Raw genomic sequence first — 18,277 nt, 5'->3', positions numbered from 1 at the left:
TCCTCTAAAAACCTTTCCAGCCCCTTTTCTGGCTGCATTTCCTCTGTTTCACTTCTAAATATCAGGTTCCTTGGGGCTCTGGACTGGACCTTCTTGTCTAGGTATGCTCCTTACCTGGGCAACCTCATCTCCTCCCACAGGCGTAAACACCAGCATTCCCAATTTTCATCTCTGCCTCACACATCTCTTTTGAGTTATAGACTTACACATTCAAATGTCTTCTAGTTACCCCATACTTAAAATTTCATAAGTTTGACTTCTCCACAAACCAAAATGCACCATCTCCAATTTTTCCATCTCAATACATGGCACCACTACCCACCTAATGCTCATGACGTGAGCCAAGAAGCTATCGCCGATTTGTTTGCATTGCCACATTCAAGCCACCGCTATGTTCTGTTTAAATATTTCATAAAGAATCCCTTGAGTCCATCCACTTCTCTCCACCTCCTGGTGATGAGTACCAGAAGAGTAGCTGCTGAATCAGAAGGATGCATTGGGTTCACTGTTTTATTTCTATCATGAATTTGCCTTCCCTGCTTTGAAAAATTTAGAACTGTCTTCAATTCCATGAAGGAAATAATCATTTTAGACTTTTTTCTTCCTCCTAATGCCTCTTCTTCCTTTCCCTCTGCAGGATTTTCCGTGCTTTCTAGAAGCCCTTTCAAATTCTCACTGGAGCTTTTTTCTCAAGGGCTTCTCTTTGTCTAGGGAGTTCTCAAATTTGGGTTCCCCAGGGACTGCATTTTTAAATTATTGTTGTTTGAATATGAATGTATTTTATATAACCGGGCATGTGAAAACATTTTATTTAGGGGCGTTAGTTTCAAAATATCATAAAGTGGTATTCCACTAGGGGAAAAAAAAAGCTATATTAGCATCTTTAACTCTCAAGGTTTTGCCTCAAGAAAACAACACTGCCATCAAGTTTTTGAAAATATCAGACAAGTTCTCTTCATTCCCCAGTAACATTCACCCCCTCAGCTGGCCTTTCATGCTTGGAGATGGCAGTACATTTGGCAAATGAATATTACACACTCCTGGTAGTAGCCAGGTTTTCTCTCTGAAAGGCGTGGCCTAAAGAGAGGAAAACCAAATAGATGTTGATCTAGATGCTGATCTGAGCCTTGACAGAAAGAACTGGTGCTTCTTGTTTCCATCAAACACCAGACTTCATTCTGCTTTAGCTGGGCTGATTTCCTGAGCAGCCATACAATACCTGTGACACTTTGTTTTATTGATTGATTGATTGATTTTTGAGATGGAGTCTCACTCTGTAGCCCAGGCTAGAGTGCAGTGACGCAGTCTCAACTCACCGCCGCCCCTGCCTCCCAGGTTCAAACGATTTTCCTGCCTAAGCCTCCTGAGTAGCTGGGGTTACAGGCGTGTGCCAACATGCCTAGCTATTTTTTTTGTATTTTTAGTAGAGATGTGGTTTTGCCATGCTGCCAGGCTGGTCTTGAACTCTAGACCTCAGATGATCTGCCCGCCTCAGCTTCCCAAAGTGTTGAGATTACAGGCATGAGCCACCCCACCTGGTCCCTGTGACACTTTAGAAAAATATCTTTTTTAATTATTACAACCCCATTTTAAGGATGATGCGGTTTTACAGCTTCAAAAAGTAAATATGAGAATGAAATTTGAAGCTTAACATGGATTTGTATCAGGGTCTTCAGGCCTCCTCTTGCAGCCCAGGGAATTGACAGGAATCACAAAGTGAGAGGTGGGTTTTTGTAGATGTTTTATATGCAGCAGTATCTCTAACAGAGTTCTCATTAAGCCTACCTCTTATTATCTGGTTAAACAGTATCTTACATTATTACACCACAATGTTTGTCCTCAGTATAAGGCAGGAGGAATCTTTTTTTTCTTTTAAAGGAAAAGTTGTGACATTTGAGAATCAAAATGTTAGAACCAGACAAAGGAAGGCAAACAGAGCTCATAGGTTTGGAACGTAAGGTCACATTTCGCCACTTATTAGTTGTATGCACTTGAGCAAATCACCTGAACCTCATCTTTTAAATGAGGATTTATATGTCATTCAAAAATTTCATTGAGTATCTATTATGTGCCAGAAACTGTGGTGGATTGGGGTGAGAGTGGTGATGGAGGTATGACACTAAACACAACACACAGGAAGACAAATGTGTTTTCTGTGTTTAGAAACTGGTGTAGTGACAGAAGATACTGAACAAAAAACCAAGAAATTATATAACACAGTCATGCTTAGAACTATAAATGAACAGAACAGGCTATTTTAAGCACCTGTTACAAGGGTTAACCTGATACAATCAGTATCTCTGCTAGGATCAATAATGACCACACACACACACACACACACACACACACACACAAAAGGTGTCTATGCCCTAATCATTGGGACCAGTGAGTGTTATTTTATATGGCAAAGACTTTGCAGACATGACTGAGTTAAATATCTTCAGACTGGCCTAAATGCCATCACAAATGTTCTTATCAAACAGAGGCAGAAGAAGAGGAGACAATGTAATCATGAAGGCGGAGATGGGAGTGATGGGATCACAGCCAAGGAACGCTGGAGCCACCAGATACGGGAGGAGGCAGAGAATGCATTCTCCCCCAGAACCTCTGCAGACGCTTGATTTGAGCCTAGTAAAACTAGTGCTGTCCTCCTAGCCTCCACAACTATGAGATGGTGAGTCTCTGTTGTTTCCAGCACCAAGTTTGTGATCATCTGTTCCAGCAGCCCTAGGAAACTCACACAGTCTCCATGCGAGAATGAAAATTGAGGCTTAACATGGATTTGTATCAGGGTCTCCATGTATCTTCTTGCAACCCTGGGGAAGGACAGAACTACTAAGTGAAAAATGGGTTTTTATAGATGTTTTGTAGGTAACAGTATCTGTAACAGAGTTCTCATTCAGCCTGTCTCTTATCATTACATGGTTAAATACTTCCCTGCATTATTACCTGACAATATTTGGGTTCAGTATAAGGTAGGAAGAAATTTGTGGGTTTTTTCTTTTAAAGGAAAAGTTATGACAGTTGAGAATTAAATATCAGGGCATGCCAAGAATAGGCACAGGGCCCAAGATACAGAAAGTACTCAATTTTTGTTGCCATTTTTATCTAAATCGTCCAAATCAATGGGAATCTATCTACTGATAATGATCTGCATAGACAGAAGAGTTTCTTCAGAAGAAAAGAAGGAGAGTTTGACAAGCCCTTCTGCTTACTAGTCATAATAGTTGTCTAGACATTTTTGCGTGCAAAATGTTATGGATAGGTTTAGTTCAGCATCCTCAAGTGGAGGAAATACTCTTTTATTGCATTGTTTTTGCTCTTGCAGCATTTAACTGTAGCCTTTGCTACATCACTTATTTTATATTGATAGTTACTGAAGTTTACCTGTCTGAACTCCTAAGGGTATGAGCCCTCAGTGATATAGCTTTATATTCTCAGCACAGAGCAGAGCGTTTAGTGCATAGGAGGCACTGCATTTAAATGATTAATTGATGAACTCACTGAATGGACAGATTCAGGCTTTCCAGTTCCAGACAGATATAACAAGTCTTTGGAGGAAGCACTAAATTGCTAAGGGAAAGGCTGAAACATCACTGCACAGCCTGGGAAAGGCATTGAACTCACTATTTATATTTTCTCATCTTTTAAAAAACATGAAGGGGAAGTGCAGTAGATTCGTTTATTCATACAAAAGCTACTTACTGAGTACTCTTGGCCAGGCACTATTGTAGGATCTAGGAATATAGCAAGGAACAAGACAACATGAGATTTTATCTCATGCAGCTTAAAATATGTTAAAAGAAGACAGGAGATAAATAAGAACTTATTAGCTGGTTCTAGTGATTTGACAATGATTAAAGCAGGCTGACACAATTGAGACCCTGTTGAGTGAAATCTGAATAATAAGGAGACGGCCATGCAATAATCTGGGGAAAATCATGCTGGGTAGAGGAGAAGTCAGCGCACAGGACTTAAAATAGGAAAAGCTTTGAGTTTTGCTGAATAGAAATGGGGCAAGTGTGGCTGGAGATGACAGGGCAGAGCAGAATGTGGCACAAGATGACAACAGAGTTTCAAAGGAGCCAGGTAGGTTCTTAAAGCACAGTGTAGAGAGGTTGGACTGGAGGCTTTCAGCAGGGAAGGGACCACACCTGGACTATTTATTTTTCAGAATCACCTTTTGTCAGGGCAGGCTGCAGTGAAAGCAGAAACACCAGTTGGTTCACAGTGGCAGGAGTCCAGATAGGAGATGATACTGACCGTTCCCCATAGAGTGGAAGCAGTCAGGATGGAAGGAGTTGGACACATCTGGAGTCTCTTTGGGAAGTGAAGTTGACAAGACTTGCATATGTGTTTATTGGATACAGAATAAAAGAAAGAGAGAATCAAGAATGACTCTTAAGTTATCATCAGTACGGGGTAATTACTAGTAAGTGAAAATTGGAAAGAAATCAGGTTGCAGAATGGAAATCATGATTTCTGCTTTGAGATTCCAACTGGAAATTTAAAGATATGCCAAGTGGGCAATCAGATACGCAATGTGGAGTTAAGACTTAGGGCTGGATATAGATTGTGTTCTGGTTTTTAGGGCTACAATAATGAAGTACCCCAAACAACAGAAATTTATTATCTCACAGTTCTGGAATCTGGAAGTCTAAAATCAAGCTGCCAGCAGGACAATGCTTTCTCAAGGCTCTAAAGGGGAATCTGTTCTGTGCTTTTCTCTTAGCTTCCTTGGCATCTTTTGACCAATTTTTACCTCCAGTTTTCAACTGGCATTTTGTGACCAATTTCCACCTCTATTTTCTTTCTTCCTGTGTCTGTATTCAAATTTCCCTCTTCTTGTAAAAAGACCAGGTTTTGAATAAGCGTTCACTCTAATGACTTATCTTAACTCAATTACACCGACGAATACCCTGTTTCCAAATAAGGTCACATTCACAGGTATAAAGGTTTACAACTTAGACTTCCTTTGAGGAAACACAATTTAATCTATAGCGAATGGTATTTAAAACCATGAAACTGAATGTAGTCCTCTGGGAGAAGGTTAGGTAAAGAAAAGGCTAAAAGATCTGGCCCTGGGATGCTCCCACCTTCAGAGGCTGAACAAAAGGGAGACTGAAAAGGAGCCAGAGGCAAAACAGGAGAGTCTGGTCTCCTAGAAAACAAGAGAGGAGTGTTTTGATGAGTGGTGGTTAAAGCCTATTTTTTAAAAATAAAAAAGGCTAGCTCATGAGTTTCTTTGTTGTGAGAAGTTGATTTTACAGCAGAAAAATTTCAAGTGCAGGAGCCACTCCCTCAAGAAGGTTGGAAGGGATGGGCTCTAAAGAAGCTGCCCCTTGACTGGAGCAGGAGCCTGCATCCTCTCCGGCACACCCCTTCACACATTTCTGCTCTTGAATCAGGGGCGAAGGTAGACTTGTCAGAAGCACAGGCAGACAGTTTGAGATGAGATGATGAGAAGGAGTGACAGCTCTCTTCTGAGTCTGTCAGTTTCCTCTGTAATGTGTGAGGCAAAGTTGTTCATTGAGTGTGAGCCAGGAAAAGGGAATGTGGGTGGTATGAAGAGACAGGTGAAGGTGTGAGAGGCATTTGGAAGACTGGGAAAGGAAAAACACCAAGGACATATGCTAGGATTAATTGCTGAGATTGCTTCCAGTCTGGATTCCATGATTCCAGCTAATAATATGTTCTTATATGATAGATAAGATGATAGATACATACATACACACATAGATACAGAGATAGGTACATAGATATATAGATGATAGATACATAGGTACATAGAAAGATACACAGATAGATATATAGATACATAGATGATAGATACATACCTACATAGATGCATAGATGATAGATGATAGGAAGAGAGAGAGAGAGAGAGAGAGAGAGAGAGAGAGAGAGAGAGAGAGAGAGAGAGTGGGCTAGGATCTGAGTGTTTGTATCTTTGCAATTTCCAAATTCATATGTCAAAATATAAGACTTCAAGCTGATGTCAGATGATTAGGACAGGATTAGTGCCTTTATAAAAGAGAACCTGGAGAACTTGTTTACCCCTTTTACCATGAAGACGCAGTGAAAAGATACCATCTCTGAGGAGGTGGGCCCTCACCAGACACCAAATCTGCTGGAACCAAGATCTTGGATTAAGATCTTGAATTTCCCAGCCTCCAGAACTGTGGGAAATAAATTTGTTTTTTATAAGCCACCCAGTTTATGGCATTTTGTTATGGCATCCCAAATGGCCTAGGACAGGTAGGTAGGTAGGTAGGTAGGTAGGTAGATAGATAGATAGATCTAAGATTAATCTGTCTCTCTCTCTCTCCATCTATCCGTGTACTTTCACTGTTACTTATTAAAAACTGATTTGTAAGTGTCCTTTATGTGTTAAGGGTATTGCTGTTGGCTAATTTTCATGTTGTTGCACTTTTTTAAGTCTACTCTTTGCTTATTAATTTTGTTAAGATATATCTGGGTTAATTTTTTCATAGTCAAATCTCACACTTTCTTGTGACTTTTGTCAGTAGTTTCATACATAGAAAATCCTTCCTTTAGAAGAGCATTACAGTTTCCTTTTCAGGTTCACCTGCCATCATTTCTATGACTCTTGGTTTATGACCCTCTTATCTACAGCTACGCTCTTCTTGGTCCTAACCCTTGTCACCATCTGCACCTGAGTGTGAAGCAGCTGATGCTGGCACAGCACTGGCTTCTACACCTGAAGAGTGTGGAAAAGACACACACTTGCCAGATCCAAATTAATAGCCAAGTTATTTCATGCTTCTTATTTTCCTATAATTGAATATTCAGCTTTCTCATATGAATTGCTCAATTTTTCAACTTAGAGTCAGGAGTTGGAAAAAAAAAGTAAAACAGTTAAGTGGAAAGAAGGAACATCTGGTGAACAAGTGGACAAGTAGAGCTTTGTCTGTTTTCACAACGGGAGCTGACCGTCACATGCCTAGAGCACAGAGAGAGGCCCTTGGAGAAGCTTAGAGGTCAAGAGGAAAGCTCTTCCTCATGAACCAGGGATTGGAAGGGTTTTTGCCTTCAAGATTTGAGGGGCTCTCTTTCAGGGTCTTTTCTAGGACTTGAATAAGTCACATTTTACTTTATCTAACATGAGCTCTGTCACTTTTTTTTTTTTTTTTTGAGAGAGAGAGTCTTGCTCTGTCGCCAGGCTGGAGTGCAGTGGTACAATCTCAGCTCACTGCAACCTCCACATTGCGGGTTCAAGCAATTCTTCTGCCTTAGCCTCCCAAGTAGCTGGGATTGCAGGCATGCACCATCATGCCTGCCTCATTTTTTTATTTTTAAAAGACAGGGTTTTACCATGTTGGTCAGGCTGGTCTCTAACTCCTGCCCTTGTGATCTGCCTGCCTGGGCCTCCCAAAGTGCCAGGATTACAGGTGTGAGCCACTGTGCCTGCACAGCTCTGTCACTCTTATTTGAGAAGAGCAAGTCCGCCCTTGGGCTGAGTTCAAGTTTGCTTCTAAAGAAAGAGTGTGGAAGCGATTAAGCAGGAAGCACGTTGCCTGAGCATGCACATTTCCATCTGGTCAGGGCGACTCAGGCTGACGCCTCCCTCCAGTGCAGGAATCATGAAATAACAAATATTTATTGAGCATCTACTGCTTACCAGGCATTGTTTCAGAAATGTGAAATCTTACTCATGTACTGAGTTTGCCTGAATTAGACACTCCATTCATAAGAAGAATTAACTGCCCTGTAGTTTGCAGACTAAGGATACCCTAATTCCTTCAGCATTTCACTTGCCTCATCTGATATAAAGACAGACACTTAGTGTCTCACAATTATATTTCTTCAATGTCCAGCCATTAATCTCTGTTTGGTTATTAATAACAATTATTATTACAATGTTATTACTATTACTATAATTTACTCCTGAGTCAGCAGGATGATATAAAGATATAAAGTTCATTCATGATAATACATCATCTACAATGTCACCAGAATTGTTTCTACTTCTGGGTCTGTGTCTTTGCTCTATCTTCTCTCTCCCCACCATCTCTCCACCCTCCTCTTTCTGTTCCTGTCCCTCCTCTGTCTCCCTCCTCCTCCTCCTCCTCCGCCTCCTCCTCATCCCTCCTCCTCTTCCTCCTCTCCCTCCTCCTCTTCCTCCTCTCCCTCCTCCTCTTCCTCCCTCCTCCTCTTCTTTCTCCTCTCCCTCCTCCTCTTCTTTCTCCTCTCCCTCCTCCTCTTCCTCCCTCCTCCTCCTCTTCCTCCTCCTCCTCTCCCTCCTCCTCCTCTTTCTCTTCCTCCTCTTCCCTCCTCCTCCTCTTCCTCTTCCTCCTCCTCCTTCCTCCTCCTCTTCCTCTTCCTCCTCCTCCCTCCTCCTCCTTTTTCTTCTTCCTTCTCTTCCTCTTCCTCTTCTTCTTTTTTCTTTTCTCTCTCTCTCTCACACACACACACAGCACACCTGGATTTCAAACAGTGGGGTGCCCTTTCCCACATTACCCATAGAGCACACAACTCCAGCCCTCTCTTTTCACAGATTTAGCTGCTATAGAGTGTTCATGGTGTACTGTCACGTACAATTTTCTTTCTTTTGTGGATAATTGAAATAGAATCATGACTCAACCCTTACTGAAACACCACATTGTAAGGCTGACAGATTTGGAAAATACTGCACCTCCTACCCTGACTAAAGCTGTCTTTCTGGTCCCTATTCTATTATTCCTCCCATCAGTTGCTGTCCGTGATTGGAGACTCTTTACCCTACTTAATTTAGTTGCATGACTAGAAGTAATGAGGAGTCTAAGTGAATTGTAGATTGGGGCTGAAAAAAGAGTGCCCTATCTTCAGAGTAAATTAGTTAGAAAGTAAGGCCATGCTTACATCAGGATCTGTCCACACGAAACACTGGAACAAGTCAGGGTTCCAGGGAAAGAAACGACCTTGGACTCCTTGAATCATAACTGATCAGTTATGTGTGATCCATTTTAGGTTCCAGCTAAGTACAATCCTACTTATAGAGGTTGTACATTTTAATTTTTTCCTTGATTAAATCCCATTGCCGTGTGAACCTCATTATTTCCCTGGACCATCCTTCCATTGCTCATTTGCTGTAAAGAAGAAATTGAGATCCTTGAGAAGGTAAGCATTTAGAGTGGTTTTATGCTAGAGTGAGATATGGACTTTGATTTGAGAGCTTGTCGTCTGTAGAACTGAAAATTTCAGCTCCAAGGTAGAACCTGCTCAGCCTCTAATGCCATCAGCTGCCTAGCCAGGTGGCATTGCTATAGCAGTCTCTCAGTGGGCATCATGCTTTGTCTGCCCAATTGTCAATGAGGTTCTTGATTCAAGTATTTTTGGTCCTTACAATGCAGAATTTCTATTCATTTATTGATGTAGATAATGCCAGCTAATTACTTGTGACATATATCCACGTGTTCTTCCTTGTTACTCCTTTCTTCCCCCACCCCATTTGCTTCCTCCTTCCCTGCTCATCTTTCCTCACCAAGGAATGGCATCATTCTTGCCATGGCACTAAGATATTAAGCCCCTGGCCTGCTTCTTTGAAGCCATTGCCTTGATTGTGCCTTGCCCTCTTCTCAGGTACTTCTCTAGTTCTTATTACGTTGATGTTGAGCCCTCTGTACCCTTCGAATATGCTCACAATCTGATATTTTCAACATAATTGTGTGTCTCCAACCTTAAAAGTGCTGGGGTAAGGCCTGCATTGGGTGGGGCCTTTTTCAGGACCTGTGTTGCCCTGTACCAGTCCTGAGTCCACCGGGCACCACCCTCCTTGGATGGAAGACTCCTCCTTTGCGTTGCTACTTTTGGCCTCTAAGGGATTCAGCCCTGGGCTACAGAGCCAAAGACCCTGCTCGTCACATTCCTAATGCCCTCCAGGTTCATCCTGATTGTTTTCAGGTTTTCTTCTGACTCCTGGCCCTGTGGAGAAGCTCCTGGCTCTGCAATCTGTGTGCCCAGAGTCCACACAGAGCAGCATGGCCTCAGGACCACAGCAGCTGCACAACTCTCAGATTGCTGTGGTCTTTGTGCTGCTCCATTGACTTCTCTCAATGGATGGGAACTTAAGGGAAATTAAGTTTATCTTGGACCATTCATCTTGTCCTGTGGTGCTGAGCAGAAAGAGTTTCATGGTAATCAGGCAGCGTGGAGACTAGCTCTCCAGTATAGATAGCATTGATTCTTGCTCCTTCCATGATAGACATTCAGTCTCCACTATGGAACCCAGTCTGTAGCTGGGACTGGAGCAGAAAACGTTAGCTCTGTCTCACCTGCCACGTGAGCAACACTCACACATAGGTGCTAATTTTGGTAAGTTTTAATTCAGTCTAACTTAGAAGGCCATTATAATGTGAACAAACATCGTCTCATAGGATAAAACATGTCCCAGATCCTAGAGTAAGCAGATATATGATCCTAACTTTTAGGTACATAAATATTCTTATGAACATATACAGTAACACAACACACACGCAGAGCATGTACCACCATCTAGACTGACCACACACTTCACAACAGTCACCAACGCCTACACCAATATGACTACACCATGCAATATTAGAATTATTTCAAAAATAGTCATTTTGAAATCAACCAAGTTTCTTTATTGAAAACTGAGCATTAAGTTGTAAATACTGCCCTGTCATGCTTTCTCCAAACCCCTGCACAGGCCAGTTTGTCTTGGGTGTCCCTAAGGTATATGTGATTCTCAGTAATTTACTCTGTGAATACACTGATCCCTTTCTCTTGCCATGTAATTTCAGCCCACACTTGTTCACCAGAGAAACCTCAATTACAACTTCAGACCCACTGAGCTACTCAATTTCCCTTAAGTTCCCATCCAAAACTGTGGCTCTGCTCCTCTTGTTCCATAATCATGCAGCACTTTGTGCATTGTCTTCTGTGGTACTTTGATACAGGATAGTGGCTCTTTGTGTACACAACTGCCTTTACGTCATTCTGTGAGCTTCCTAAGAGAAGGGGCTCTTCTTAGCCGTCTCTGCAGTCCCAACACTGTAGCATAGTGCCTGAAATGTGGTAGGTCCTCCCTTAATCCATTTCCACTGAATGACTGCTAGATGAATGACTGATTGCCAATTGATTTGTCACTTCAGTCATGCTGCATTCATACATTAAACTGTGTGGATCAAAACCCCAAGTTGTCCAGAGTAGCGTAATACAAACCCAGCCTAAGAATTTCCTTGGTAACATCCTAGCAGGAGGATTGGTTGCCTTCCTCAATGTCTAATTATTCTCTTCCCAACATTGCTGCTTGATCATGCTGATGTATTCCTGGATGCCTTTAGATTTGATCGATTGGTCTCTGTTCTCTTCAGTTTCCCATAAAGTTGCACGTGAGTGTGTTTAGTGGACTAGTACTTATTTTTCTTTCCTTCAGCCGTTGGTGGGGAATTTTTCTTTGAATAGGGAAATCTAAGGCCTGTCTGTCAGTGTGGCAGTTCTGGTGAGGTGACTGTTTTGTGAGACAAGGATTAAGAATATTTAGTCATTGGCACCTAAACTAACGTTCTCTTCTGTCATGTCAGGGTGGGAGTCAGTGAAGACATCTTAGTCTTCTTAATAAGTTACAGATAAGCTGTCTCTGAGTGCATGCTTTCTGCTTCTAGCTTGGAGCCAAATGTTGCTCACACTAAAAAGAATAATGTCTGTTTGTTTGTTTAGATATTAACTCTATTTTGATCTATAGCACAATTTTGTAATTCAGATTGTCACCCTGCACTTTGTACCACATGTGCACATTCTTTCCTCCCAGTCATTGCTGCAATTATCTTGTCTGTTCTTTGTGTGATATATTCTATGTGGGCCTCTGCATTGAATTCCATTTCTTGGACAATTACATAAATTCCAGTTTGGCTGCAGTTTAACTTTGCATTCTCTATGTCTTCATACAAATGTCATCTCTCAGTGACATTTAATTGACCATTCTGTTTAATACCTCACATGCTTCAGCCCATGCTCAGCACTCCAATTCCTCCCTACAGAGATCTACTTCTTTCTTTCCCCACAGCACCTTTGGAAAATTCAATATACTTTACTTATTGTATATTGTTTGCCTCCACCTATTAGAATATAGGCTTCTTAAGGGCAGGAATGTTGTCTGTGTTGCTCAGTAATTACTGCAAATGCCTGGAACAGTACTTACACATAGTAGGCACTTAATAGCTCTTTTCTGAACACACAAATGAATGAATGAACTGGAAATTAACTGAATCTGATTCAAGAACAGGTTAGAGGAACCTCTTCTGTGAAGAAATGACAGAATCTATCACCTACCAATCCGTTACTCTAGTCCAAGGGACAAGTGTGAGCTTTCCAAAGAAAAGTTTAACTTATCAATTGTAATGGAAAATGTATATTAGAAATCAAAAGAAGCATTATCACCTAGAAATTGACTTTTTTAAAAAAGCTGAACAACTGTGTATGCATAATATTTACATAGAAAATGAATCAACATTTGAATTTAAATCTTGTTTATAAAAAAGTGGTAAACTGAGGGTTAGAATCCTGTTAAAAATTCCTTGTTTCCCAGGCCAGGTGCAGTGGCCCACGCCTGTAATACCAGCACTTCGGGAGTTTGAGGAGGGCAGATCATGAGTTCAGGAGTTCGAGACCAGCTTGGCCAATGTGATGAAACTCCATTTCTACTAAAAATATAAAAAAATTAGCCAGGCGTGGGTGGTGCAGACCTGTAGTTCCAGCTCCTCAGGAGGCTAAGGCAGGAGGATTGCTTGAACCCTGGAGGTGGAGGTTGCAGCAAGCTGAGATCGCATCACCGACTCCAGCCTGGGTGGCAGAGCAAGACTCTGTCTCAAAAAAAAAAAAATTCTTGTTTCCAAAGTATGTTTTATAGAATTCCAAGCCTAATGAAATAAGTGTTCTTAGGTAGAATAAAATACTAAAATGACTCTGTGGGCTGCTAGAGTTGGTTCCCACTGGCTCACCAGAACAAATCTGCTGTGTTACGAGTATTTACACCATGGAAATAAGCACACAACAACCAGCAAATGCTATGAGTCGGGGGTTGTTATTTCTGATATATTCAAATAAGATTTAAATAAGACGGGAAGTTGCTTAACATTTATTAGCACACAGAAGCTGCATGTGCATATTGAAATCTTGGAGATCCATTTCATTTTGCCTTTACTAAATGTGCGTAACTGTGGAAACTTTTTTTTAAGTATACAGTGAAACACATGTTAATAGCCTAATAGAATATACTATTTTATAAAATGCTATGATAGTGGAAATTGCATGAAATCTTTGAGTCTAAGAATCGTAGGCTATCAAGTGTGTCATCTTAGGAAAAATATTCCTTCCTGTGAAATAAGAAAAATATCTTGCAAAATTTTTGAGAGGCTTAAAATGAAACAAAGTATGTGACGGTTCCTGACACAGATTAGTCACTTAATAAATGTCCATCTTTCTCTTTATATTTTATGGAAAACATAGAATGAATCAGAGACTTTGTATTGCCAGAGTTCGAACTGTCATTTGAAATCTTGTTTCTCATCACACAATCTGATATACAAATATATGATCAAGAATAAAAAAATTTTTGACCAATATTTTATTTTTCTTAACAGCTTAAAAGATACTTATTCTAAGCTTAGATTTACATTTTGATTTTTCATAAAATAATTTCAATAATAATTTAAAAAAATAAATCAAGCCATGAAATTTCAGAGTTTTTGTTTTGTTTTATTTTTTGGCATATTCTCTAGTGACATTTTTTTTCCCTGATGAGTTTTCTTATACTCAAGCATAAAAACATCTTTGAATTCTATTTCCTTGAAACACTCCAGTTTATCTAAATTACAAATTGGGGCTTTGGATCTGAAAATCTCCTGTTACGTGTGAGTTATTGTTAAGTCTGGATGGTATCTCTTCCTAGTAAACTAGCTGTTCTCCATGCACTGAGTGTGCATTTCATAAGGAACTGTAAAATCTTACTAGGTAAAATAAGTCGGTCACTCTTATTTATTATGAAAACCAAGTGGTCAATTGTAGAAGTGTCTAGGAAACACTTCCCAAACAGCCCCAATCCTAACTCAAGAAGCTGTTGTTTGCCAAAGTCAACTTGCCTTGTGGTAAATAGGATTGATCAAAACATCTCTCATCAGAATAATAAAGATATTCCAAGTGATGTTTCAAAACCACTGTAAAAAAATCCTTTGCATGTGTGAATTGGAGGCGCAGCAGTTTATGCAAGGAAAGGTATTTTTTTCTGAAATGGTATTTCCTGTGGGATTCTTGGTCAGGACGGCCTCGTTTGGGACATGCCATGTGATTTTTCTATCATTATCACTCTCCAGACTCAGGGGAGGCTAAGTGAGCAGGGAAGTGGAAAAAACCCTTGGTGCTATTCACAGAGACTTTACAGACATGAGATTGGGATACAGATGTGTAGACAGTTCCAACCATCCACAGCAATCTAAAGGAACATCCTTATTTGGTCTCCCTGATTGCAATAGGAAATCCTCATCTTCGGAAATGCAGAGTGGTCAGCTCTTAGCCATGTTGTGGGTTGCAAAGACTTTTCTTTCCTGTTATCTCCAGGAAAGAAGGAATAAGCACAGAGATGAGGAGTCATCAGCAAAAGGCCTTCTAGAGCTCCAGGTGTACTTTATTACATTGTGCTGATTTTGCTACAGCCAGCATTCTTGTGGACTAAAACCGTCACTTTGAATTCCATTTAATCTAAAAGCCAAAGCCTCTGCCAAGGAGAGATTGTAGCTGGAACACAGACATTAATAAGGTACATAACTAGCAACAGCAACAGAAGTTAAACTGTTCTTACTTCTAGGCATTCTTGCTAGTATTTGTCAAATATTACCATTTAAACACTCCTGATTTTATAGGAGAAAAAATATCTTTTAATTCCTTCTGTGGTTGTGAGTGATATCGAATGGTTTTCTGTGTTTCTGATCTAGTTATTATGTTCATGACCAAGTTATATGTCACAAACCAAATGCATGCCTCATTCCCTTTAAATTTTTGTTAATACCCTTTGCATATTTTTGGTTGAATGTTCATTTATATTTCCTTTTTCTGCACATTTGTTCAATGTACAAATATTTATTTTTTATATTTTAAAATTGACAAGTATTATATATATGTATAGTATACAACATGATGTTTTGATATTTGCACACATTATGGAATGCCTAAATCATATGCATTGCATCACATACCTTATCATGTTTTTTGTGGTGTGAACATTTAAACTCTACTCTTAGCAATTTTCAACTATACAAGATACTCTTATTAACTATAATCACCACGATGTATTATAGATCTCTTGATGTTACTCCTCATAACTGAAATTTTGTGTTCTTTGACCAATATCTTCCCATACCCCGTTCTCCAGCCTCTAGTGAACACCATTTTACTCTCTGTTTTTATGACTTTGACTTGTTTAGATTCCACATGTAAGTGAGATCATGCAGTATTTGTCTTTATGAGTCTGGCTTATTTCACTTAATGTCCTCCAGGGTCATCCATGTTGTCTCTACGGCAGTATTTCCTTATTTTCATGACTAAATGTTATCCCATTGTGTATATATACCACATTTTCTCTTCTTTCTTTTTTTTTATTGCACTTTAGGTTCTGGGGTACATGTGCAGATCATGCAGCATTGTTGCATAGGTACATACCTGGCAAGGTGGTTTGCTGCCTCCATCCCCCCGTCACTTATATCTGGCATTTCTCCCCATGTTATCCCTCTCTACCCTTCTCTGTCCCCCATCTAGACCCCCTCCAACAGACCTGTGTGTGATGCTCCCCTCCCTGTGTCTATGTGTTCTCATTGTTCAACACCCACCTATGAGTGAGAACATGTGGTGTTTGATTTTCTGTTCTTGTGTCAGTTTGCTAAGAATGATGGTTTCCAGATTCATCCATGTCCCTATAAAGGACACGAACTCATCATTTTTTATGGCTGCATAGTATTCCACCTTCCACTAATTCCATAGTATTATACCTGGTGTATATGTGCCACCTTTTCTTTGCTCAGTCTGTCATTGATGGGCATTTGGGTTGGTTCCAGGTCTTTGCTATTGTAAACAGTGCCACAGTGAACATATGAGTGCATGTGTCTTTATAATAGAATGATTTATAATCCTTTGGCTATATACCAGTAATGGGATTGCTGGGTCAAATGGAATTTCCATTTCTAGATCCTTGAGGAATTGCCACACTGTCTTTCACAATAGTTGAACTTATACCACATTTTCTTTATCCATTTTTCTATTGATTGATACTTAGGTTAATTCCATCTCTTGGCGATTGTAAATAGTGCTGCAAAAAACATCAAAGTACAGATGTCTCTTTGAGACACTAATTTTCTTTCCTTTGGATAAATGTCCACTAGTGGGATTTCTGGATCATACTGTAGTTGTATTTTTAATTCTTTGAGAAACTCCATAATGTTTTTCATAATTTCTGTGTTAATCTAAATTCCCACCAACAATGTACATTACTCTCTTTTCTCCATTTCTCAATCCTCAACAACATTGGTATCTTTGGTCTTTTTGATAATAGCTATTCTAACAGATGAGAGGTCATATCTCATTGTGGTTTTAATTTGCATTTCCCTGATGATTAGAGACATAGATCATTTTTCCCTTTTTTACATATTTTCCTTATAAATGTATGCATGTTCCTTATAAAATAAACTGTACTGGGTGTGGTGACTCATGCCTGTAATCCCAGCACTTTGGGAGGCCACGGCAGATGGATTACCTGAGCTCAGGAGTTTGAGACCAGCCTGGCCAACATGGTGAAACCCTGTGTCTAATAAAAATACAAAAAAAAATTAGGCATGGTCATGGCTGGCACCTGTAATCCCAGCTGCTTGGGAGACTGAGGCATGAGAATCACTTGAACCCGGGTGGCAGAGGTTGCAGTGAGCCGAGATGGTGCCACTGCACTCCAGCCTGGGCCACAGAGTGAAACTCCATCTCAAAAAATAATAATTAAAAAAAAGCTGATCCTCTAATAGATATCTGAATTTGTACAAAGAGAAGTTTAAAATTTTAGGATAGCTATCCCTTGGTTTCCAAAGAGGATTGGTTCTAAGACCCACTGGATACCAAAATTCAAAGATGCTCAAGTCCCTTACGTAAAATGAAGTAGTATTACATACAATCTATGCCTCTCCTCTCATAGCTTTCAATAATCTCTAGCTTATTTGTATACCCAATACAATGTAAATGTTACGTAAGTAGTTGTTAAAGTATATTTCTTATTTATATTATTTTTATTTTTACATTTTATTTTAAATTTTTTTGAATATTTTCAGTTGGTGGTTGGTTGAAGCCACGAATGCAAACCCATGGGTCCAGAGAGTGAAATATACTTAGGTTGATCACACTCTTTCTTTCTAATTATTTTCTATCACACCTATTCTTAGTGCATTTACTGCCTTACAATTTGCTAATCATACACTCCTATTGTCTCCTAGTTTTTGAAGGCTTTAGCTTATATTTAATATCTTTTTATTTCTTTTCTTTTCTTTTTTTGAGACGGAGTTTTGCTCTTGTTGCCCAGGCTGGAGTGCAATGGTGTGATCTCAGCTCACCAAAACCTCTGCTTCCTGGGTTCAAGCCATTCTCCTGCCTCAGCCTCCCGAGTGGCTAGAATTAACAGGCATGTGCCACCATGGCTGGCTCATTTTGTATTTTTAGTAGAGATGGGGTTTCTCCATGTTGGTCAGGCTGGTCTTGAACTCCTGACCTCAGGTGATCCACCTGACTTGGCCTCCCAAAGTGCTGGGATTATAGGTGTAAGCCACTGCACCCGGCCTTATATTTAGTTTCTTAGTACATGTGGAATTCATTCTAGTTCCCTGTATGATTAAGTTCTAAATTGAATTTTTAAGATATTGAATTGTCTCAGTATTTGCCAAATATGCCTATTTTTCCCTCATTTATTTATGATCTTAGCAAGATGAATTTCATAAGACAACAGCATGACTGAGAACTACACAGGCCTGCCTCCTGCTGTCAGCTCCTTATGATCGGAGTGATCCTGAGCAAATTCCTTTAACCTGGGATGCTCTCAGTTTACCCCTTTGTGAAGTAGAGGTAATGACAGCCAATTGCTATGGTCACTGTGAGGATGAAGTAAAAAAATGCAGGCAGAGCCATGTTCCTGGTAGGTCATTAGCGCATTTGGTGGTGTTATTAGTAATAGTAATCGGTCTCCCTGGCTGTAAGAGCTAGTAATGAAAGCTCTGACACTGGTGTGCAGGTC

The sequence above is a fragment of the Callithrix jacchus genome, chromosome 4, assembly GCF_049354715.1.
Source record: "Callithrix jacchus isolate 240 chromosome 4, calJac240_pri, whole genome shotgun sequence".
Lineage (NCBI taxonomy): Eukaryota > Metazoa > Chordata > Mammalia > Primates > Cebidae > Callithrix > Callithrix jacchus.
This window is presented reverse-complemented; position numbering follows the sequence as displayed.